The sequence below is a fragment of the Papaver somniferum genome, unplaced genomic scaffold (genome assembly GCF_003573695.1).
Source record: "Papaver somniferum cultivar HN1 unplaced genomic scaffold, ASM357369v1 unplaced-scaffold_70, whole genome shotgun sequence".
NCBI classification, from domain to species: Eukaryota; Viridiplantae; Streptophyta; class Magnoliopsida; order Ranunculales; family Papaveraceae; genus Papaver; species Papaver somniferum.
The window spans coordinates 1815944-1841782 of NW_020649860.1; positions in this window are offsets into that span (position 1 = coordinate 1815944).

Sequence of the window (25839 nt, forward strand, 5' to 3'; positions counted from 1 at the left end):
GCTGAGTCTAGCAAGGGTAAGATGCCTGAGAGCTTGAGCCTTGGTAGTTCTGATGATGACATTCTTGAAGCCATTCTGCGGGACTCGAAGGGTCCTTTTCTGCTGAGGTTGATGGTCATCATCTGGATATCTCCTTTGAAGTAGCTTCGCAGTTGGATCTATTCTTTGACCCGGATTGCCTTCGCTCCTGCCATAGCTTTCGTGAAATTCGCAGGGGTAGCATCCAAGAGATGGAGGCTTTTATTGACACCTACGCTGATTTCCTTCCCCGTCTCTCAGCGTTCTCAGTAAGTGATTCCCTCCTTACCGCTTCACAATTTGTTTTGATTCTCCGATTATTCTTACACTCCTTTGTTTGCAGCTTTGCAAACAGATAGATGTTGGATGCACCCTGTTCAAGTTCTATAGGGCTAAGTGTACTCACTTGAGTGCTCTATTGGAGCGCGCTCGTCAAGAATATTCCCTTGTTAGCACACAAAAACCTTCATCCAGTGATGCTGCTTCTCTTGCTAGGGTATCTTCATTGGAGGATGATCTGAGTAAAACTCAAAGATTTTTGGAGGCTTGTTTGCTGGCACTCGAGAGAGCTAATAATGCTACTAAGGTTGCTGAGGACGGGCGTAAAGCTGCTGATTCTGCTCTGGCTGCTAAGTCCTCCAAATCCATAGGTTCGTTCCTTCTTTCCCTTAGCTTTGATGTTGTTCTTGTTCGGTTGCATAGTCCTGAGACAACCTTCGCCTGCCAGCTGGTAGCTCTGGTGAGATTAGATATCTTCGGGATCAAGTAACCAAGTTAACCTCCGATGTTTGGTATTATCAGAAGAAGTCTAATAGGTTGATGAACGTAACCGCCGATAATGAAGCCCAACTTTCCCTTGAATCTGCTCATAACTCAGATTTAGTGAAGCAGATGGCTTTGCTTCGTAAAAAATGTGACGAAGCCCTTAATTGGAAAGAGAGTCTCATTTTAAAGAAAAAGGAGGATATTTACTTAGTTGAGAGACGCCTCTCAGCCCAAGAAATTATCCGCAAAAATTTTCATGCGGATTTCGAAAATGCATGTGCCTCTTTAGCTAAGGTTACTGCAGAGCGTAACGTCTTGTCTTCTGAGGTCCGTTCTCTTAAGAACAAACTTATTGAGGCTGACTATGCATCATCTTCCATGTCTCACGCATCTTTGATCAAGAAATTTGAGGAGTTAGAAAATGTTACCAAGTTCTATCCTTAGAGAATGCTTCGCTTCGGATAGATGTTGATGACCTCCGGACTGAGCGTGATACCCTTGTGGAAGATCTCGAGGACGTTGAGGTGGATCTTGCTGAGGCTCAGTATAGTTTAGAAGAATCCCTTAGCCACGCAGGAGGTAGCTTAGGGTCCTTATATTCCAGCAGCATCCTTTGTATCTTTTGTTGTTTCCCCTTATTTCTTACACCCTTCGTATTTGCAGGTCTCTAGGAGCAGCTGGTGGGTGCAAATGCCAAGATCAACCATCTTGAAGGCCAAATATTTTCGCTGGAGATATCTCGTCAGTTTGATACTGCTGCTAAGTTCAAGGCTGAGGCTCTCCAGCGAGCTAACGATCAACTTACGGCTCAGATGACAGAGCTTCGTCAAAAGTCTGCTTCGGACTTGGCGGCTCAGTCTGCTCAGATGAAGGCGCAGTTTGAGAAGTCGGTCATTGATTATATTAATGATGCCTTTGCAGAGGCCGAGCTCCAAGCTGAGGATGTGGTCTTTCCTGGTCTCCCTTATCCTTGATCCTGTCGTGTCTAGTCTATCTTAACTGAACTCTTTGTTTTATGGTGCCCCCAGCTGAGGGGCCTTTGTGTCATCTCTTTTATTTGAAACAATGCTTCGTGATGGTTTGAATCTTTGCTATCTGCAACTTTTAAGACATGTTAGCCATATTTTGGTAACATTATTATTGTACCTATATTATTGCATGAATATTTTGTTTGTAGACGTGTTGTGTCTAGACGATTGGACGTTTAAGTCATCACTAGGTGCTAAGGTATGTTTAACCTTGGGTGGGACATTCATAGTCCTACCTAAGTATCCTTTGGCCAGAAGGTACCGTGGTGGTGAGGGTTCTTACGTGGTCAATAGTTTTCCTGTAACCCTACGAGTTCAGCGAGAAGGTTACTTCGACAAGGTAACTCTATAGGGGATATCTTACTTTTTATTATTGCCTCATGAATGGAGCTATCACTCCGAGGATCCGAGTATTGACATATGCGCAGTTATGTCTTGCCTTGTCTCATCGTCAATCCTGACGGAGGGCGTCTATTCTAACCCAATTTGTACCTAATCAAAAATTGACTTTCTCTTAGCAAAAAGTTTCTTTCATTGATTAGTAAGGTTTATAATACCTTTGATCAGGGATAGAACATGGTGGGTTATTGCCCGTTCCCTTCTTCTTCTGGGTGATCACCATTCTCTTATGGGTAGTACTTTTTTAGGTACATTGCATTCCAAGGGTGTTGTAGTACTTCACCTTTGAGGGTCCTTAGGTAGTATGAACCTTTTCCAGCGATGTCGTGTATGATGTAGGGACCGTCCCACGTCAGAGCTAGCTTTCCCCACTCCTTCTTTCTTTAATATGGTGGTATCTGACGTAATACGTATTCTTCGACCACAAGGTTTCTAGGGATGACCCGTTTGTTGTATTCGCGAGCTATCCTTCGTTGATAGTTTACCATCTTTTGCAAAGCCACTTCCCGCTTTTCCTCAAGATCATCGAGCTTTTCTAGCATTAGGTCCGTCGTTAGGTTCTTCTCCCATGCCTCTGTTTTTGTTGTTGGAAGTATTATCTCCGTTGGGATGACCGCTTCGGCTCCGTAGGTTAGCAAGAATGGAGTTTCTCCCGTGGCCGCCCTTCTTGTAGTTCGATAGGGCCATAGGACATTGTGCAGTTGTTCGCACCATCTTTTCTTGTATTCTCATAGCTTTTTCTTCAAGTTCATCACTATTGTCTTGTTAGTCGCCTCCGCTTGTCCATTGCTCTTAGGGTATATAGGAGTGGACTTGTTTTTCTGAATGTTGAAAGTATCGAACAACATATATATGTTCTTTCCTTGCAATTGCTTGCCATTGTCAGAGACTATGGCGGCTGGTATTCCGAACCTGCATATGATTTGTTCAAACAAGAATTTAAGGACATCTGTGTCCCTAATTCTTGCCAAAGCCTTTGCCTCCACCCACTTGGTGAAGTAATCCGTAGCCGCAATAAGGTATTTCCTCTTCGAGGTTCCCTCTATCAAGGGTCCGACAATATCAACCCCCCACTTGACAAATGGCCAATGGATGATGACTGAGTTGAGCTCCGTTGTTGGTGCTTTAATTTTCCTGGCAAAGCGTTGGCATCTCTCACAGCGCTTAGCCACGTTTTTTGAATCTTCGTCCAAGCTTAGCCAGTAATATCCTTGCATTTTGGCTTTAACTGCCAAGGACCTTCTTCCGCTGTGATTACCAGCATCTCCGTTGTGTATATCATGGAGTATCCTTCTGCCCTCAGTTCGTGAGAGGCATCGCATCAGGGGTCCAAGAAATGACCTTCTATACAGTATCCCATCACGTAGGTTGTACATTGCTGCTTTCGATTCGATCTTCCGAGCTTCCTTGACATCTGCTGGTAAGGTACCTTTGTCAAGGCATTGGTGAATTCGAATCCTCCAATCATCCTCCACTTCGTCCTCGTGTTCTTCGTTGTCTTTGTTGTCTTCTTCCAACATAGGTTGATCTTTTTCAGATCCTTCGACTTCGTTATCTGGCTCTACTTCGTCCTCTTTTCCTTTCTCAGCTTCTCTCATGGCTCGAGTTTGAACATCCATAGCCTTCTCAACTCCTGAGATTGGTCCTTCTATTGAAGGCTCATATACCCTTTCAATTTGCATGGAGGTGGTATTTCTGTGCCTTAGCATCGATTATATGAATGCTAAGGCATCTGCGTGTCTGTTATCTTTTCGACAAACATGTGTGAATGTAACATTGTTAATTTTTGACACATGCTCCTGTGCTAGCTTTAGGTACGAAGATAGTACTGGATCCAAAGTTTGATATTTGAGTTCGATTTGTCTAATGACTAACTGTTAGTAACTAGTTAAATGAACATCTGAAAAGCCGAGCTCCCGTGCCAAGCGTAGACCATGTGTGACCGCCTCTTATTCTGTGATGTTATTAGTGTATTGCTCGAATTCTAACCTGAACGCATAGATGATCCGGTCTCTGGTAGGGGTTGTTATTACAATCTCTATGTATGCGCCTTATCCATTGGAGGAGCCATCTACGAATATCTCCCACCTTCGTGAATTCTGAGGTTCCAAGAGGTCTTCTGGTTCTTGCTTGTCTTCCCCCATTCCTGGGATGTCATCTATCTCTGCTTCGTCATTGAGAGGTAGGTCCGCTAGGAAGTCTGCTAAGATTTGTGATTTCTCAGCCTTCCTAGTTTCAAAGATTATATGGAACTGTTTAATCATGGCATTCCATTTTGTCACCCTTCCAATTTTCTCCGTGATGTCGAGGATTTGACTTATTTGAGCCTTTGTGAAGACTCGGATGGTATGTGCGTAGAAATATATCCTTAGTTTTTGTGTTGCCACTACTAAGGCATATATGAGCTGCTCCACCTTGGTATAATTACGCATCGCTGAACTGAGTGTTTTACTGATGTAGTATATGGGCTTCTCTCCTTGTCCTTGGTCTCGTACCAATACCGCGCTCACAGCGTAGCTTGTTGCTACTAAGTACAGTGAGAATTTCACCTGGCTCCGGCTTCTGTAGGATGGGTACCGAAGTCAAATATACCTAGATTTTTTGGAAGGCTTTCTCGCACTCCGTGGTCCACATGAACCTGCTTCCCTTCCTTAGTGTATCAAAAAATGCTTTGCATTTATCTGATGATCTTTCTATGAATCTTCCCATGGAAGCTAAGATTCCATTTAGCTTTTGTACTCCTTTTAGTGTCTGTGGAGATGGCATTTCCATTATTGCTCGGACCCTTTCGGGATCCACTTCTATTCCTCGCTTAGTTACCAAGTATCCTAGAAATTTTCCCGAGGCTACTCCGAACGTGCATTTCTCCGGGTTTACCTTCATGTGGAAACTTCTCATGGCTTCGAATATTTCCCTTAGGTCTGATAGGTGGTGTTTCGCTTCTTTGCTCTTGACAAGCATATCGTCCACGTAGATCTCCAGTATCCTGCCTATCCATGGTTTAAAGATTTTGTCTACCAATCGCTGGTATGTTTCCCCCGCGTTCTTTAGTCCAAAAGGCATCCTTGTATAGCAATACAAGCCTCGTGGGGTAAAGAACGCAGTATGCTCCTGGTCTTCTTCTGCAAGGGAGATTTGGTTGTAACCTGAGTATCCATCCATGAAGGATAACCTCTGGTAACCTTCAGTTGCATTGACTTGTTGGTCAATGTTTAGCAGCGGGTAGCTATCTTTGGGGAAGGATTTGTTGAGATTGCTAAAGTCGATGCAAATGCGTACACCTCCGTTCTTCTTGGGTACAATCACCATGTTGGATATCCACGTGGGATACTTAACTTCTCGTATGAATCCTGCGGTTAGTAGATTTTTAACTCCTTCTCTACCGCTTCGTGGTAGATGTCTGCCACCTTACGGATGCGCTGATTTCTGGTTTGAGCCGAAGGTGGTGGGAGACCAAATTCGGGTCAATTCCGGGAGTGTCTTCCGTTGACCACGCAAAGACATCTGCGTAGTCCCTTAGTAGCCTTTGTAGTTGCATCTCTTCTTCCTCTTCAATTAATGTTCCGATGTTGATCGTCTTTGGTTCCGCCTCCGTTCCGATGTTGATTTTCTTTGTTGGTTCCACCGGTGCGAAGGTTTGTTTCTGAGGACGTTGAGGAGTGCTTTTCTGTAATTGTCATTTGGCAGAGACGTTCTCCCCTGGAGTGGAGGAGGTGCTTGTCTCCGGAGCTGAGATGGCTTCGGGTACTGAGAAGGCTCCGTCCTTCACTTCTTTAGTGTTAGCCTTTCATATTTTTCTTTCGTGCTGCTTGGTGGCAGCTCTTTCTTCGTTGAGTCTGACCTCTACTAGATTGCATAGCCTTGCGTCTTGCTGGTCACCCTTGATTTCCATTTCACCCATGGGTGTAGGGAATCGAAGGCACTGATGATATGTCGAAGTTGTTCCTCGTAATCTATGGACCCATAGCCTTCCCGTGATTACATTGTAGGGCGAAGGTGCCTCCACCACACAGAACCTTGTATTTGTTACTAAGGGTCCTGCACGTACCTGCAAGACGATTTCTCCTTTTGGTCTAGAAACTGCTCCATTGAAACCGTATATTGTGCAAGTGGAAGAGTCCATCTGCTCCACTGTCAAACCCATGCATAGGTAGGGTTCGTAAAATAATACATTTAATGAGCTGCCCCCATCAACGAGGACCTTCATGACATTCCATCCATGTATTGGAAGAGTGATCACAAGTGGATCATTGTGCATCTCGACCTCCTGATTGACGTCTTTTGTTGATAATGTTAATGGCATGGCCATCCATTCTTCCCAAGTGCTAGTAGGTGGTACACTGAGCTTGAATACTTCGTGAGCTTCTAGATTTCTCCTGTGTTTCGAGCTAACTCGAGGATGTCTTCGAGTAGCTCCTCCTTACCTCCGCAGGAGAAGGTAATCATGTTGATGTATTTGCCGTCCTGAGGTAGTTCTACCCTTTTCTTGGGGGCTACCTCAGTATCAACTGGTTGTATCTGCACGTACTCCATGAACTTGCCTTCGTCTATGAATCTTTGGATCGTGTTCCTTAGGTGATAGCATGTATCAGTTGTATGCCCGTAGTACTGGTGGTACTCACAGTATTCCTTAGCCTCCTTTGTTTTATCTGGTTGCTTTCCGCTAGTGTTAGGGTAAGGAAAGCCTGGCTTCGCTCCTTCCTTGCTTAGGATGTGGGAGAATGTGGTGTTTAACTTTGTGTAGATATTATCTACGTACTCGTCTCTTCCTTTTCCTCTACCTTTGCCATCTCTGTATTTTGATATTTTGTCTCGAGAGCTGGTTCTGCCCCCGGTCTCGTTTTTCCTCATAGGTATCTCCGGAATTGGTTCCAGAGAGTTGGTTCGTTACGGACCTGTTGTTGTCTTTGCTTGTGCCCTGACGTTGTCCTTCTGGATTTCTTCGAGTATGATGTAGCGGTCTTGGACAACCCTGAGCTCTCCTTCGGAATCAAGGGGTCGGTTGTGAAGCTCCACGAAGATGGCTGAGGTTCTATCAAGCCCATACTTATAACAATTAATGCTAATTTCTGGATTGACTTTCCATATTGCTTGGCATGTCTTTTGCCACATGTCTATGTATTGCATCAATGTCTCTCGGGGTCCGATAACTAATGCAAATAGCCTATCTAACCCTGCCTTTATTGACTTGTTGTACATGTATGTCTCCAATAACATCGTAGATAATTGCTCAAAGGAGTCAATTGAGTTTGCTGGTAAATTGTCATACCATGCCAATGCTGATCCCGTCAAGCTTGCCAGGAAGTACCTACAAAGTACTGCCTCATCTCTTTCCCAATGGGCAAGGACACGAGTGTAGTATCGTAGGTGGGCTACGGGATCGGATGTACCGTTGTATGCTTCAAATGTAGGTACAGGGAATTTCTGAGGGATTGGTTCCCTCAAAATGCGAAAAGACAACGGAGATGTTGTCGCTTCTTGTAGTACCTCTTCTAGTCTTGCGCCTGCATGGCCTGTTTTTAGTCCTTGTATCTCCTTCCGCATTTTCTTCATTTGCTCCATAACCATGTTCACGTTGTGAGCATATCTGGAAAATTTCTCGTCGTAGTAGGACTGGGAGGGCTTGTATGTTGGATCCATCTCATCTGGATCATGACGTGTTCTTCTGGCTCCCCCTGCTGGGTTAGCCTTTGGTGGGTTGAGATCCACCATTCGTTTTCCTGAGATAGCTCCGTTTTCACGTCTCTTTAGCGGAGGGTGAGTTTGGAAACCTTCGATTTTCACGTCTATCATATCCTTTAGGTTCTGGTTTTCCTGAGCCATCACGTGCATTGCATCCTCATGCTCCTTGTTTCGTAGTAGCAAAGATGCTACTTGTGCTGCCTTTTGTTCTTCATTGTGTATTCCACCACCCCGAGGAGTGTTGTCGGCCGGATCCTCAGAGTTATCCACTTCTTCTTCTATGACCGGTGCGTCTGGATCTATCTGGATTGGAGTTAGGTTTCCCAACCCTCGTCCTGTAGGAACTAAGGTTCTGGGTAAACCGGCGTTGGTCGTAGGTGGATGTGTGACATTAGGATGCTCTGGTAATGACATGACGTAAAATGGTTGAGCTCTCGATGTTTTCCCCATCCCTTCAGCAGGAATAGGTGGTTTGTTAGAAATCGTCCTTCGTGTTACTTCACTTTGCCTGTCCTCTGCTTCCGTTCGTTGATTTGCTTGAGATGGCTTTTGAGATATTCCTCGTGCGACTGCTGGTCGTGAGCTTGTTTGTACATCACTTGGTTTCTGCATGCCTTCGGCTTTTGTTATCGTGCAGTCACAAAAAAAACGACAAAAATCTTCCACTTGGGTGCCTTCGTCAAAAGTGGCAATTAATGCTATGACGGGTAAGCAGCTTTTTCAGAAAAAGAGCTGAAATGACGTTTGGAAAGACTGGTATTAAATTTTTATGACACCCTTGGAAGAAACAACCTTAAACGTTAAAAAACAATAAAAAAAAGGTGTCAGATCTTCCCAAAAAATAGGGTTATTAAATGCTTGAGAAGATCTTTTTTCCTTAAACATTCACTGAGATTCCTCTGCAGTCTGAGGTACTCAGATCTAAAGGATGCTCTGTCGGAACAAGCTGTTTTAGTACAAAACAAAAGTTTTAGCGTTTTGTGAGTGTTTTTTTTTTGAAAACTTGTGTAGATCTATGAGATTGCTAGTCTTTAGAGGCTATGAACTCAAAGAACTTGCGAAAACAACGGACGAACCCATCACTAGAAAGTGAGATTCATCGTTGTTGAACTCAGATCTCTTCGTTTAAAAAAAGATGCATAAGTAAAGTAAATGACGGAATATAAAAACTCAAGCTGGTGAGCAAAACTTTCTAGCGCCAAACTGTGACTACTCGTTTTCCCGTAGTCTACATAATGTGTACAACTTAGAGAATCAGGTACTAAGTAGTATTGATGTCTCTGTTGAACTGATAATGCTAAGTAATAAAAGGTACTCAATATCACAATAACAACCAAGAACACAAAGATAATGTAAGAGATGCTAAGTTATCATGAGACACAAGATATTACGTGGTTCGACTTTCGTCTACGTCCACGGGGTAATTAGTGATGGTTTTGTATTAAGTTATGGTGGTTACAAAGATCTTAAATGCTTCCCAAAATAATAGAGAGTACCCAAGTTGAAGTAAATACTTAAGTTCTAAACATTAAAGAGGTATAAGCTTAAGACTAGATCTTCTCTCCTAGATATTGAATGCCCTTAGTTTTTTGGTGAGGCGTGGTATTTATAGCCCCTTCTGCTCCAAGTATATCTTTGCTGCCTCTGGGTCCATCGTTTCCTGATATACCTTTAGTACAGATGGTACCTTCGTTCGCCGCGTGCTTTCTCCAGTCGATCTCTGCCACCTCAGCTGACCCATGTTCCTTCGGGAACTCCCCATCCTCAGTACAGATTGTACCTTCGTTCACCGCTAGCCTCTGCCAATCTGGTTCCGCCACATCACCTCTCTCCACGTGCCTTGATTATGCGTGTATATAAGAGATTTGTGCATTTAATGCTGATTAGATATGTCATCCACCTCTTTCCCTTCGCCAGCTGCTTTTCCATAGACTAGGCTTTTACTTCTTTCGTCTTAGCCATCGAGGAATCCTTTCTTGGGACGAGATAAAGTATATCTACGAAGGTATCCTCTGTCACTTGGATTCCTCTGTGTAGCGAGGGCTACACATTTATCTTGTATGCGACCACTGAGATCGTGACACGTGCTCCGCGGAATATTGGTATTCATACCAGTCTTCAGATCTTCTTTCTTTCTGCGATGAATGGACTTGGTTGAACTTTTTCAACTAAGGAGATCAGCCTTATGTAGGATGTTTCTTGAAGAAGATTTCAAATTACATCTTTGACCAGAAAAAGAATGAGCCAATAGTCGAAATTCTCTAATAATTCCACAATGATAGCATCGTCTGTGATGATGTTGAACACTCTAGTATGAGCTATTTATCTTTGAAATTCCGAGAATATGAATGCACTTCTAGGTGACGAAACTTTCTTTCGAGAGTTTTTAATACCACTTTTCTTTCTTTTTGAGGGAATGATTAGATCAGAAATATTGGATTTTTCCAAGGTGGAAGTTTTCGACTGCTTTTCTGATATTGAAGAATGCATTTCATCTTTAAGACACTTGATATGTTCTATGACAGTCCTTATCTCGGAGTCATATGAGTTTTTTAAAGCATTATACTCATCTGTAGATGTTTTTTTCAAGATCTCAATTTTCTTTTCTTGATAAATGTTTTTCTTTAGCTTTGATTCTAAGGATTGAATCCTTGAAGAAGAGGTGATCTTGAGAGATTCTAGCTCAGCTTTAAGGGTTGTTAGATCAAGCTTGAGTTGATCATTTTCAGCTTTCATATGACATAAGTCTTCAAGGAGCTTTCCTTCCCTTTTTAGTGCAAGAGTAAGTTTTGTAACACATGAGAGGAATTCTTTACTTAGTTCATTTAGCTGAGAAGTCTTTATATTCACATAATCACTTTCTTCTTTATCCTCATGAAGTGATTCAGAATCTGAATCATTGATTGTGATTACATGACTTAGCTTAACTTCTTCTTGAGAATATGAGGACATATTTTCGGAAGAGTAGGTAGAACTTCTAGAAGATGCTCCTTCTAAACATTTGCTGAAATTAAACCCATAGAGAGTTTTTCCCAAATCTTGTGGTATGTTAACTGGGTCTTTCTTTATAAGTTTAGCCTTGCTTTTCTTATCTTGACTCATATCTTATAGGTTGGATCGTACCAAACACAGATTGTCAGATATTTTCGTGTTTGCCTGCTCTGATACCAATTGAAAAGACGAGGGTACCCAAATATACCTCAATCTAAAACTTTTCTACCTATAAGTCCTTTCTCCGAAAGTGATTGTCTATGGACTGAGTCGAGACAATACAACTAATCGGTTCACACGTCGTGTGATCATCTATGGATACGAGATCGAGAAAATACGACAACAAGATAACTTGTGTGATTGACTATGGATACAAGATCGAGACAATACAACAACAAATTATGATTACTTGATGATAGGTTCGGACATAATCAAACACAATAGGATTGCTATCAAGTAATTAGGAACTAACGTTTGTATATTTTACTTCCAATTATAATAAAAACAATTATAATTGCAGAAATAGAAAAGTAAAAGACACAACAAGATTTTGTTAACGAGGAAACCGCAAATGCAGAAAAACCTAGGAACCTTGTCCAGAATTGAATACTCTCAGGATTAAGCCGCTATACAAAATCTAAATCAACTTCGTATAGTTGAGACCAAGCAACTAAACCTATATTTCATCTAGTTCCGTCTGTATCCCTGCACCTCCAACTTGTAATAAGTCACGCACTTGGAACAATTCCTTTGGTTCGTATTCCAAACAGGAAAGGAACATCAAATCTGTTCGGTGACAACTCTTTTCAAACAAGTGATATGAGTTTGACAAAAGGCTCTTCCGCTTATCCCAATAAACTCCTTTGTCAAGTTCTTAGATCTATCTATTAAACAACTACCAAAGTAATTATCTAGATTTTGCGATCAATACTTCTTAGTCACAAAGATAATATATTGATGTCGATCTACTCAACTAATCAATCACGATTATCACAAAGATAAACCGATTATAGTTGGATCCCCAACCGATCAAGTTTTGTGCACACCAAAGATTATGAACTCAAACAAGCAATCTTCTTTGTCTCAAATCTTCTTAGATCTTCAATAAAACCCGCACACAATCAACTTGAATCTCTTGTGATCAATCACACACAGAATGGAGTCTGTTAATAATGGATTATCACAAGACGTCTTTAGATCTACAAACAGTCTAAAGATCCCCGTCGAAACTTCGATCTAGTTTGAGTGAATCTTATATCAGAAGAGAAGATTCTCAATCATAAACAAACTAGGTGCAATCAAAGTTCAACCACCCTTAATCAACCAAATCAATCGAAAACTAATAATAAACTGCAATTATCTAGTTTCCCACCAACTGTACTCGCAGAGCTTCCCAATCCCAAAGAAGTCTTTCAAACGAGCGGTCGTAAGAGATTTCGCCTAATTAGGGTACTTTCCTCTCCGAATAGACGGCTCCACCAGTAACAACACAACTAGGTAGTTTTGCTGGCTCTGAGGATTAGTTTGCTTGAAATGCAAACTTTTTTTTTTTTGCTAAGTCCAATGGTTTATTTCAGCAAAAAAAGGTAATTACAAGAATTACAAAATGAGGGGTTCAAGCCCCCCACCCCCATAAACCGAAGGGGTGAAATAGAGAGATAAACACAAAAGAGTTCAAGAACCCTGAAAAAATAACATAGCTAAAGAGGGAAAGAATAAAATAAAAAAAAACACTAAAAGCCTAATTTTCTTCACTTTTATCGAGTTCCTTCATACACTCTTCTCTAAAGGAATCATTTTCAATGAAATTTTTTCTGAAATTCTCATTAGAAACCCACTCAAGAGCCTCCACCTTTTCCTTAGTTAATTTAGTGCCACTAGCACTAACATAAGTTCGAGTGATAGGATTCTTCCGTGGAGTTTTCATTCTCTAGTTGATCTTGAATTTCCTTGAAATACTCCTTTCTATATTCTGGGTCTCTAATGAAATTTAGACGAATTTCATCATCCTTAATGTTTCCTAACGCTTCAAGCTCTTCCTTGTTAAGTAAATTTTCAGTCCTTTGTTGCCTTATAGCCTCTAGACGATCAAGAAAAGTTGTCTTCTCAACATGTTCCACAGTCTCTGTATTGATAACTCTAACTGAAGCCCTATTCTTCTTCTTCTTCTTCTTCTTCTTCTTATTCTTTCCATCATGAACTGTACCCCATTCTTTGGAGTTTTTAACTTCAGCAGCCATACTTGCCGTATCCAACTCAGTATCTTCTCATCTATACCATCTGTAACACTTTGAAATTCTTCTACAACCTCTTTAGAACTCCAATCTGAATTTAGGGAAGCAAAAAAAATTGTGCTAACTATTTCAGAGGATCTTTCCAAAGCATCACACATAGGCGTTAAAGATTTACCTTTTTTCCCTTTAACTTGTGTCCAGCCAGCAGTAGTATCACCGGCTGCTTGTGTTAACCCCTTTGTTGTTGTCCCATCCTTTTTAGAAGTTGAATTATACACGGACACAGAAGTAGTATCTAAAACAGAATTTGGCTTTAAAATGAACTCTGGATTTTGATTAATATTCAAACACTGAGAAATATTCACGGCCTGAGTATGAGAATTAAATACGGACCTATTCTCAGGGTTATTCTTAGACACGGAAGTTGTCTGAATTGCCAAATTATGCACGGACTGAAATTCTAAAGACTTCGTATTCCCGGCCTGATTTTGCATAACATCTGCATGTTCTGCATGAGCAGATTTTTGACGTTCAGCAAGATCTTTTTTAGCAGCAATAACGTTTTTACATCTAATCAATTTTAGTTGAGCTTCACGATATTCAGTAAAAGATCTATTAAGCTCCTCCTCAAGTTGTTTATCATCAGTGCAAACTAGAACTGAATCATCAATAGAATCCACGTTAAGCATTGCTTTCACTTTTGTCATATTTTCCTTGTCAGCCTGAAACCTTTCCTTTGCTGCAATATCATCAGTTTTGCCAGGTTCGCTTGTGCCTACATCTGAAGCACCCTGGTCTGCATTGGAACCATTACCATTCTTACTATTCTTTCCACGAACTTCTCTCCAAGCATACCTTTTATTTGGATTGTTAACCTCTTTGTCATCCTTAGAATTTTGATTCTTAGTTTTTTGAGACTCAATAGAAGATTTAGAACCTCCTAAAAGTTTACGTGCAGTAAGACAGTTTTCAAACTTGTGACCCATAAGCTTACAGTGTGACCAAACTTGACGTTGTCTAAATCTTGTACTTCTACATATTGCCAAAACTCTTTTCCATTAGCTTTCAAACGAATTCTTTTTGGAATTGATTTAGCAAAATCAATATCAGTGAGCACAGCAGCATAGTTACCAACATCATGATCCAAAGATTTCTGATCAATAGCAATTGGTTTGCCAAGAATTTTAGCAATGGATAAAAGAATTCTCTTCGTCCATAAATCTATGAACAAGCCAGGGAAACTTATCCAAACATTAGCTCTTGTAGTTTGTTGTCTTTCCGAATCAAAGTTGGGTAAAAGTTGAAAACTCTAAGTTGTTGATTCTGTATTACTCAAGTTCCACCATGCCATACCTTCTCCTTGTCATCATCTGATGTTAACTTGATTATGAAAAATCCTTTTGTCATTGGAACCAGCTTGCCTCTCCCAGCACCAAAACCTCATTGATCCCCCAAACTTTGTTGAACATCAGCAAGTTTTAATCCCTTAAAGTTCAATCTCCCAATGAGACTAAACTGAAATACATCACGTCCCTCTTGAGTAAGTTCCATAGGCAGTTCCAACGCTGGTTCATCATGATAGGAGGATGCCTCAGGAAGAGATAAAAAATCTGAATCTTGTAACATATAGTGTTTTTTACCCGTAACCGAATCAACATAACTCATGGATTTTTCCCCATGAGGATCCATAGTTGGAACAGTATTTTCCCCCATCCTAAATCACCAAAGATGATCAAGGATGAAGGAAAAAAACGTGAAAAGTTTGAAACCCTAAAGAAAAAAATTGCCTGAAATTTTTGGAGAGAGAAAAATCGCCTGAAATTTTTGAAATGCAAACTTCAATATTTATAGACCAAGGAATTTCCAAAACCAAAAATATTCTCAAGATATGCAATATATTTCCAAATTCGGTTTTCATAATACCTGGAAATGTTCTGTCCAAATATTGACCGAAATCTCAGTAGAAAATCTCCAATTAATAAATGCACATTACCAATTTTTATTTTCTAAAGATATGCATTTTAATGGCTGGAAATTAAAAGCATATAAAACTAAAAACCTTAATTAAAAGATTCTCAATTTATTTCGATCCGGGATTCTTCTCCTTTAGTTATTAAGGAATATCTTTGAATAATAAAAGATAAGAGGTACTGCACATGTTCAAAGTATGTCGACATCTTTACTTTGTAAACATTTTTTCATATTTACAATCTTGGAACCGATTTTCCACACTTCCTAACGAGTTTAAAATTGGTTCATCTGATTTCCAAGAACTATGTGATTGATCAAAAACATTCAATCACCATTCGTGGGTTTAACGGTTCTACCAAAACAAGTTTCTGTTCTACCTCCAAGTGGCTACTAGGATCGGTCACATTAGTTTCCAAAACATTGTTAACTAAGTACCAGGATCGGTTACCACTTATTTATGGTACTTACCTGTGATCGATTTCACAAGTTATAGGATCGGTCACAACAATTACTAAAGCTTGTTAACCTACTACAAGGATCTGTAGGATCAGAATCTCGCAACAATTATGTGTCAGCGAAATTATCAATGGTATTGCACAATAGCGTCGCAGAACAATTTCAGAAACGACGTCAGCAAGGATCATGAGAAAGATATGATAGTCTTGCGAAAATAAGAGAGCTTGCGAAGTGAATATTTGTAAGGTTGCGAGAATGTCGCAAACCATATCCGAAAATAAAGGACAGATTAGTTGTCATCCACTATGTATTTCCTTATAAATAGTCATTCGAGTTGCAAAGGAGAGGAAGATCTTTTTTGAGTAAGAAACAAGTAAATAGGAGAGAGAAAGTTCGGAGCAGAATCCATTCTTGATTTCTTTATTTTTCTTGTAAGAACATTCAAAAATTAATCAATAAAATTAAGAGTGTAAACCTAAAAATGAGTTGATCATCAATGAAATCATATGAGGGTTGTGGTGTAGGATTTCCTGCAACTACATAATGACGCTAGAAACAGGGATTGAACCTGTGATTAAAAAAAAATGGCGCTAGAAACAGGGAACTTGAAGATTATTCTAGAGAAAACTGAAAATTGATATTGAGATTTGTGAAAATTTAAAGTGATTGATTAAGAATTTTTCATCATTTTTTGCAATATTGTTAGCATTGAAGAAATGGCTAGAAGAAGAAATACATCCGAACAACCGACTACTATTAGAAGAAGCAAGAGAATTGCTGGAAGAGAAAGAAGTGAAATGGGAGAATCTACTAGAATGAGAAATAATAGAGAAAATCTAATTCAATTGCCAATTCAACAAACATTAGTTCAAGAGAGGAATACAAATTATGACAGAGTGAGCGTACACACTTGGGGATCAAATTCAGCAGAAGAAATAGAAGAAGAGCAACAAAATAGAAATTATAGACAGGAAGAGAGAAATCAAGAAGCAGATGAAGGAATAATTCATGGAAATGAGGAAATTGGAGCGTTAGAAAAATTGAGACGAAGAATACATGAAGAAAGAAGAGCTGAGGTAGAGGAACGTGCGAATTTAACAAGGCAAAATCACGAATTAAGGATGGAGAATATCAGATTGCAGAATAGAAGATCGAGAAGTATTACAAAATCATATTCCAGATCGACTAGAAGAGAAATGAGGCAAAATTCACCCACGATCAATGCTGGAAACAATATTCAAGAAGAAATATCAAATCCTAATGAAGAATATCGCGAAAATAGAGAAAGAACTGATGATCGTTACATTCCACAAAATGAAACTTTTGATGATGGGCAAATTGGAGGGAATCAAGAGAACGGGCAAATTCAGAGACAAAATAACCAAGATGGCGAAGGAAATCAAGAGGAGGGAAGAAGAATTTTACATTTGAGAGAAAATCAAAGAAATCAACAGACAATTGAAGAAGAAATTGAAAGACATAATGCTGAACAAGCACGTTTAATCTGCGAACGTGAAGGGTTGAGAGCGGAAATGGAAGAGCAAGAGCTTCGGGAGACAATTCGCCAAAACAATCATGACAATCGAGAAAGAAGGCGTATACAAAACCGGAATAATGATAATCTCAATGAGGAGTATGATATAGTGAAGAGAATGACTGAAAGACAGCGAATTGAGTTGATAAGAAATGAACAAAATTATGGAGGGGAAAATGAACGACATCATCATTTGCGAATTCAAGATAGGGATGAGGAAGAGAATCGCAGGAGAAGACGAGATGAGGATAATGAAGAAGAGATACGAAATTTCGCAAGAGAAGATAGACGTGAACGCAAAAGAAGAGAAGCAAAATTAAAGAGACCAATGGGCCAAGATTCAGGTGTAAATAAACAAATCTTGAAAGAATTAGAAGAAATGAGAGGAATGCTAAATAACAGAGGAGAAGTAGGTAGAAGACAATTGGATGAAGCAATAGAAGAAGCCGCGAAAACTCCATTTACAAGGGAAGTACAATTAGGAGGAATACCACCGAAATGAAATTTGCCCGTATTAACCAGCATTTTCGATGGAACAACTTGTGCAATTCAGCACATTAAAGCTTATGTGAGGTGCATGTTACAATGGGAAAATCATGATGCGGTATTGTGTAAATATTTTGCATCCAGCTTAACAGGAGAAGCGATAAAATGGTTTGAAGGTTTACCAAAGAATACAATAACCTCCTTCAATCATTTGCAGACCACATTCTTGGGAGCATATATAAGTAATAATTCCTCACGACCTGGTATAGAAGATGTGTTTGGATTAAAACAAAGGATTGGTGAAAGTTTGAAACACTTGACTAAAAGATGGAGAACTATGTGTAGCGAAATGGCTGGGCGTGTAGATGAGAGATATCTCATATTATCATTTATCAATGCTATGTTTGCAACAAACTTGTTGTATGTTCAAATCTTCAGAGTCAAGAATACGATTACAATGACTGAATTGCGAGAACTTCAAAAAGAATACATTTCTTTAGAGGAAAAACAAAATGAAATGGAATCATATCCAGTTGCGAACACCAGCTCACAAACAGCGAATGCAAGCTTATTACCCAAGCTAATAAATACAGTGGCGAATACTTCGCAAGTACAACAAGAAAAGTAGACAAGTAACAATCAGCAGAAATTGGTAGCTATGGGGAGCCGAGATCAAGAAGAGTATGAAAGAGAAAGAAATTTCTACATTCGTGGAGGAAATAACAAGATTCAAAGACTCGATCAACCGCAAGAAACTTATGGAGGTCAAAGACCAAACTTTAATAGAGGGCAAGGAAGTCATAAATTAATATGGGAAGAAATCAAGATTCCACCTCTAAAGGAAAGTGTAGAGAAGATATGGGAAGCTATAATTTTGATGGAGAATATACCAACACCATGGAACATGGGAACGGAACCTCCCCCAAATCACAGAAGTCATGAATTTTGTTCTTATCATCATTTTCATGGACATACCACAAATGATTGCAGAAATGTAAAGAGAATTATTTTGAGAATGATAGATCAAGGAAAACTAAACGACTTTCTGGTAGGGCATCCACAATCTCAACCATTACCACCACCGCCAGAACATCACAAAGCGAATACGATGAAAAAGAAAGAAACATTCTTCATAGAAGTTGGTGCAAAACCAAAAAATCTATTCTGTCACTCTATCGTACATTCATATAAGACAATTGAAGATTTTCATGATAATGTTTTAAGTAGAGTGTTCGCAAGAGATAATAATGGTAGATAAGTTATGAATATTGCGAAAATTTCGCGACTAGAGGAATGGTAGAAACAGATCATTTCTTTTACCGCAGAAGAAATTCCCGAAGGAGCAGAGGTGCATGACAATCCATTGGTAATAAAATTATAAATTAATCCAAAACCAAAAGAAGATGAGGATGATGAAGCTGAAGATTCATGGGCAATCAATAGAATCCTAGTCGATACTGGAAGCTCTGTGAACATCTTATTTTATCATACTTATAAAACCATGGGTGGAAGAGATGATGATCTTATACCTTCAACATATAAGATATATGGTTTTAATGGTACTGCTAACAAGCCTAAAGGGGAGGTTACTATGCAAATTCCATTGAAGGGAATATCTTCTGAAATCTCATTCTGTGTAGTTGATGTAGAATCACCCTACAATGCATTAATTGGCCGACCTTGGCTACATGGGATTCTAGGTGTAGCTTCAACTTTCCATCAATGCATCAAATTTCCTCACCCCAATGGTGTAGGAATCATAAAGGGAGATTGGGTTGAAGGAAAGAAATGTTATGAAACTGAGATAGAATCTTGCGAAGGAAGAGCAAACAAGAAGGAAAACTGGTGACACAAAATCAAGGATGTACAAAGAAGTGAGAAGTTGATGGTGGATACAATCGAAAATAAAGGAGAAGAGATGTTGCAAAATTAATGCTAGTTCAGGATAAAAAGAATGAACATACCATTACCAAGGAAGAAGTAGCAGAAAATCATAAAGAAGCAGAGGAGGGCAAAAGTAATAAAAACAAGAAATGTATGAATGATTAAGTTGCTGTGATAATCTCGCAATAAGTAAAATCCTCAAAATACATTTGATTGAACAACAAAATTGAGATTGCGAAATTCAGATACAATAGTATGAATTGCGAGACTCTCGCAGAGATAATGAACTTTACAGAAAATAATCAGAGAAGAATGACATAAAAGAAAGAGGCAAACCTTTATGGCGTACACCCTAGTTCGCGAATAAAATTTCGCAAGAGGCAAATGTAAGACCTAAAGTATGTCATATTAGGGGGTACCTGTTACATGGCTCAGGGAAAGGCTACGCCGCCACCGGAACCTGAGTCATGGAGATTTGGGGTCAATGAAACCCATCCGGGAGAGGCACCTTGGATTCTTAACTTAAGCATATGACTTAGGTTGGGCGACTAAGGTAATAAGGACTCTCCCAAGGAGTGCAGAATCTGATCAAGGCGCCGAGGTACACGGTTGAGTCAAGGGTGTCGGGGGCGTTTGAAGCGTCCTTGCCATTCTTGACAAGTCTTGGCTTATACTGCACTCGGCCTGAAGAAAACCCCACTTAGGGTGCAGTCTCGTAACCATAAGCCCTATAGGTAAAAGGGATAAGAGGCTGCGAAAAAACTGGTTGTTGTTAAGACTGGATGGGAGGAGATAACCTTGTATGGTAGAAGTACGCCTCCTTGAAGGGGAAACCAGGGGGGAGATAAGGGCGGCACCCTCCATTAGGGAGCTGATAAGTGTCTTAAGACGCAAATGTCATGAGGCTTTTTATTCGCAAGGATATTAAGTCTTGTCATATTTGTGCAATAATCCTGAAGAGGCAATAATACAAAAGAAAAGGATAAGACGAGATCAATGGGTTTTCGCATGAAAGTGCGAAGACGTCCTGCGATTTCGTCGCAAGACGGCAATGTCATGGGGCTTTATTTTCGCAAGAATATTTAGGCCTGTCATATTATCGCAATATTCCTGAAGAGGCCATAATACAAAACAAAAAGTTAAGACAAGGTCAATGGGTTTCTGTATGAAAATACAAGGACGTCCTGCGATTTTGTCGCAATGACAAGAGGTGGCATAATAAGACCTTTCATTAGGAAGGCAAAATAAGACCACACAGGAATGAGATTTTGAAAAGAAACAAAATCCACTTCGCAAAAAGTTGCGAAATTATACAATAAGAAAAGTTTTATGACATCTCTCATTTGGATTCAAATAACAGAGGCAAGTATGGGAATGTGTGAAATTAGAGGATGTTATTTGTCTCCATATGAGAGATTTACTCAAAAACTCGAGAATTAATAATTATATTGATTAATTATATTGCAAAGAAGAATTGTTTTCATTTACGCAGGTCAAAATGAAATAAACACAAATATACAGAAGGGAGAAATAAGTGTACAAGTATTACAAAGAACCAAAGAAAGAAGTAAAGATTATTTCTTGGTTAATTCTCATTATCTTCACCAGACTTGTTTCCTTCTTCATCTGCGTCAGAATATTTATCACCATTAGAACTTCCATCACTATCAGATTCTTCATCATCAGCTTCGCTATCAGAGATAATCAAGCTGGGAGTATTCTGTGAGATTTCTTCTAAAAGACAAGGATAGTCAGAATGAGGGATATTATGATCATCACAAACCATTTGGATGGTTTGATTGCGAAAGTTCATAGCGTCATTCTTAAAATTCTCAACAGTGATTATGATTTGATTCTTCAATCTAGAATACTTGTCGTTGCGAGAAGAAAGATTCTTTGCGAGTTCCTTCTTTTCAGCTTCAAGTTCTTCAATCTTTTCACGATATTTATTTTCAGAATCTGCGAACAAAAGGCAACCAATTATTAACTTGATGAAAATTCATAAGAAACGAAAGATTAGTAAAGAAGAGCAATTAGCAACTTTCTCTGTCAGAAATCATGTCTCTAATCAAGGCTGTATGTTCAGCTTGGAGACTAACATTTACGCCTAAATCTTTTCTAGCATCATCTAAAATTTTCGCAGCCCAGACAAATTCATCTTCACTACTTATGAGAAGACGAGAACGAATTTGATTTTCCCTTTCACAGAGTTCAATATTCTTGCGGTTAGCTTCATCTCGCTAAAGTTGAACTTCAAGAAGAGTCTCTTGGAATTTCGCTAAAGCCTTGGCACCTTGATCAGAGATACGATCTTTATCATCTATGAGACCGCTAATTTTAGTTCTTAATTCATTGGTTTTCTCTTTGGAATCAATAAGGAGACGCTTAAATCTGTTGGCTAAGCCTAAACTGGATCTATGATCAATTTCTAAGAGGCGAAATTTCGATCTAAGTTCATCTAGAGAAAGAGATGAAATTCTATCATTTGAAAAGCTATTTAAGGAATTGTTAAGACGTTCAAGAAGGGTATCATTATCCAAGGCATTAGGAAATGAGCGAAGAAGGGTGGATTCATCAGAAAGACCATAGATGTCTGCAAAAAGGATTATTTAAATAAAAGATAAAACAACATGATGAATGAATAAAGAGAAAAGGGAAAAGTAACATACCATAAAGTTGATTATTAGCTTGTTGAAGACTAGAAATATTATTCTTATACGAGGAAGAATCAATTTATAATTGTCTATTTTTCTCGCGAAGACTTTTAATTTCAGCTTCCAATTCTTCATTCTTTTTGCGAAATTGAAGATTTTTCTTTTCAAGATTTTCGCGTCTTCTCTCCAGATCTGAGGCAACAGCAAAAGAAGCTTTTCCAGCCTGCGAAAAGAAATAAAAAATATTAATATAAAAAGAGATTTTGAGTTATAACAATAAAAAAGTAAAAAGATAAAAGTATACCAGACTATTGAGAGAATGCAAGAAGTCGGGATTCACGGATCTAGAAACTCCGCGAAGAGAACTATCGCCATCCAGTAAAGGGACATCACAAAGAGTAGAGAGAGCTTTACAGGTATTTGCGAATTGGCTATCTCCAATCCCTTGTAGAGAATCAGAAAAGAGGCCAGAAATCTTAGCCATAGAAGATTCAGGTGGAGAATCTTCAGGTGCAGCAAGATCATCGTTATCCTCATCATCCTTATCATTTTCAGAACTTTCGTTAGGAAGAGCATTTGAAGGAGAAGGAGAACGAACTTTTCTTTTCTTTGGAGGAGGACCACTTGATTTTTCCCTGTGAAGAGTACCTTTACCTTTATCACCAATCTTCGCAGCATCAACAGATTCTTCTACTTCAGCAATAACCTTCACACAGAGATAGAAATAAGAAATGGAAGCATGGAAGTAACAATACTATTTAAAGTCATAAGAGAAAGTTTCTTACCTCATCTGTGTATGAGCGAAGATCTAATAGAGTACTAGATTTCCCAGTCCTGTTATAACTATCCTTTAGTTTTTGGATCTGCGAAAGGTCGCAAGAGTTAGCGAACAGAATAGTAAAAATCAATAAAGAAATATAAAATGAGTTAAAGGAGAGAAACATACCTCTTTCTCTTTCTCAGGCCAGGAGAAGACCCAAGGTTGATATGCAGCGAGATTCGCAGGAAGAATGTTCGATCCATCAATGTAGGGACCCTTTAGCATTAAAGGAAAGACACACCATTTGTCATCTTTGGACTGGCGAGGAGTTGTATTTTTACCAGAATGCCAATCAATATCTTGCATAAGAATTTTGGCTTCATCAATGTTATCTTTTCTTCTTAATCGAATGCCCCAGCGAGTATTCTCCTTCTTCATGGAGATAAGTTCGTAGTTTTCAAAGAAATTCGCCACTGTATATTTCTCAGCAACTATTTCTAGGTCTGCGAATTTTGGATCTCTAAGTTCCGTGGAGTAAAGAGATCCTCTACCAGCACCACGATTAGCGAACTCTAACATCAGACGGATGCAGTCCCCACTTAGTTGGAAAATGGCTCGCGAAAATTTCGGATGAGCGAGAATTTCATAAAACAAAGGAATGTCTGGGTTATAAAGAGGAATAGGGAGACCTGCGAGAAGTTGACCTAGCGAAATTATGATTGATTGATCATCACAATTTTGATTGGAGAAAAGCTTGACAGAAAGAATTGATTTAGCATTCACACCAGGAATGGGGGAGAGTGAAAGACCTTTATTAGCAAGATCTTTTTGGACATCTTGTAGATTCTTCTCATATCTATGACCACTTGGAGCCATGTTTAAATACAGAGTATGGGAATGTATAGAAAGTAAAATAATTTAAGGAAGAAAAAATTACAGCAGCAGAATTTGCAGAAGAATGACAAAGTTGCAGAGATGAGAGAATAAAAATAGAAGAGAAAGTAAAAAGAAAAGTGGAAAGAGGGGGGGAGAAGAGTATATAAAGAAAATTTACTTCTCGAAGAAATAAACACCATTAAGACGAAGAGACGTGAGCGGTTGAAAGATAGCGGTTACAGAAGACGTGTCAAGAAATAAATGGAAGAGAGAGTACGTGTGATAAATGTGGAATATGAAAAGATAAGCAGTTGCGGCATTTCTCACATCATTCTCTACTTTGCAGAGAAGATATGAGAAGAGGCAAGATGTGGGATCAGAATCTCGCAACAATTATGTCTCAGCGAAATTATCAATGGTATTGCACAATAGCGTCGCAGAACAATTTCAGAAACGACGCCAGCAAGGATCATGAGAAAGATATGATAGTCTTGCGAAAATAAGAGAGCTTGCGAAGTGAACCTTTTTAAGGTTGCGAGAATGTCGCAAACCATATCCGAAAATAAAGGCCAGATTAGCTGTCATCCACTATGTGTTTCCTTATAAATAGTCATTCGAGTTGCAAAGGAGAGGGAAATCTTTTTTGAGTAAGAAACAAGTAAATAGGAGAGAGAAAGTTCAGAGCAGATTCCATTCTTGATTTCTTTATTTTTCTTGTAAGAACATTCAAAAATTAATCAATAAAATTAAGAGTGTAAACCTAAAAATGAGTTGATCATCAATGAAATCATATGAGGGGTGTAGTGTAGGATTTCCTGCAAATACAGGATCGATTACACATCTTGTGATTAGTACCAACCAAATTCTAGGATTGATCACCCAATGACTAGGAATGGTCACACCAACTACAAATATCGATCATACCGTCTCAGGTGTTTGCTTAATATCGGTTTCACTAATAAAAGTCATACCAATACAAAAGTCAGGCATTGTGAATAGTTTTACCAAGATACATAAACAAGTTATGAGCGATTATACTAAACACACATATTGGTAATCCAAATATTTGCAATGAATATACCAATAAGCCTAGCGATTTCCCTTTCGATTCATAAAACAAGTTTATGAATTGTACTTCCTTTAAAAGAATGTAAAATATTGTTTCCTAGGACAAAATCTTCACCCATATCCATACAAATAATCACAATAGGATTCTTACGATTATGTCGATGTCTTATATACGAAGTTCAAAAGATAGACGTTATACTTCGTATTGTAATTCCTTAATATTATGTCTAACTAGAGTGTAATCATTCACAGCTTCGCAATTATGTTTTCAATATGCACGACTTGAAAGATATGTTAGGAATGAAACAGTTCAAGTCAAATATTACTAACCTCAAGAGGAAGGATGATGTCGTCGTTGTAGCTCTTTACTTCGTCACATTCTTCAAGTCTTCATGTAATACTTGTAAGTCTCATATCCTAGTAAATTTCTAAATAACCTTTACGAAGTTGACTCTAGTAAATAATCAAGCAACTCTTTAAATGAGTTTTGATTCACTAAAATGTGACAACCAAACTTGACATACCAACGCATGGTGGGTTCAACCGAGCAATGCTCTAACAAAGCTTGTTGTCAAATTTAGTTGTCTAAACTATATCTTGATTTATAGTCTACAATTAGTTAAGTCTCGGTCTAGGATAGTGGAGTTGAGAAACGAACCAGTCATCATTTGTGTTCTACCGTTTGAAGGCGAAGATCAACCGAAGCTTTTGGAGAACTTCATCTACAAAAGGTAAGTGAAGACTGAACCACCTATTTCTCAAGTTATATTTACCTTTTTATCCCTGACACGATTGTCGCATAACTAATTAGACTAGCTTGCACATATAAGAATTTCGAATCGATAACAAATTATTTAATTAACGAATTTCTCGAAATATAATGACTAAGCTTAATAATCATTTGTTCATACTTTATCAAATTTTGGTACGGAACAATTTATTGTTTGGAACCAAATCATGATTCAAGTTTATCATTCGAAAATAGGCTGGAACAGTGATATGTGTCATTGATGTTGTTCAGGAATGTTTCGAA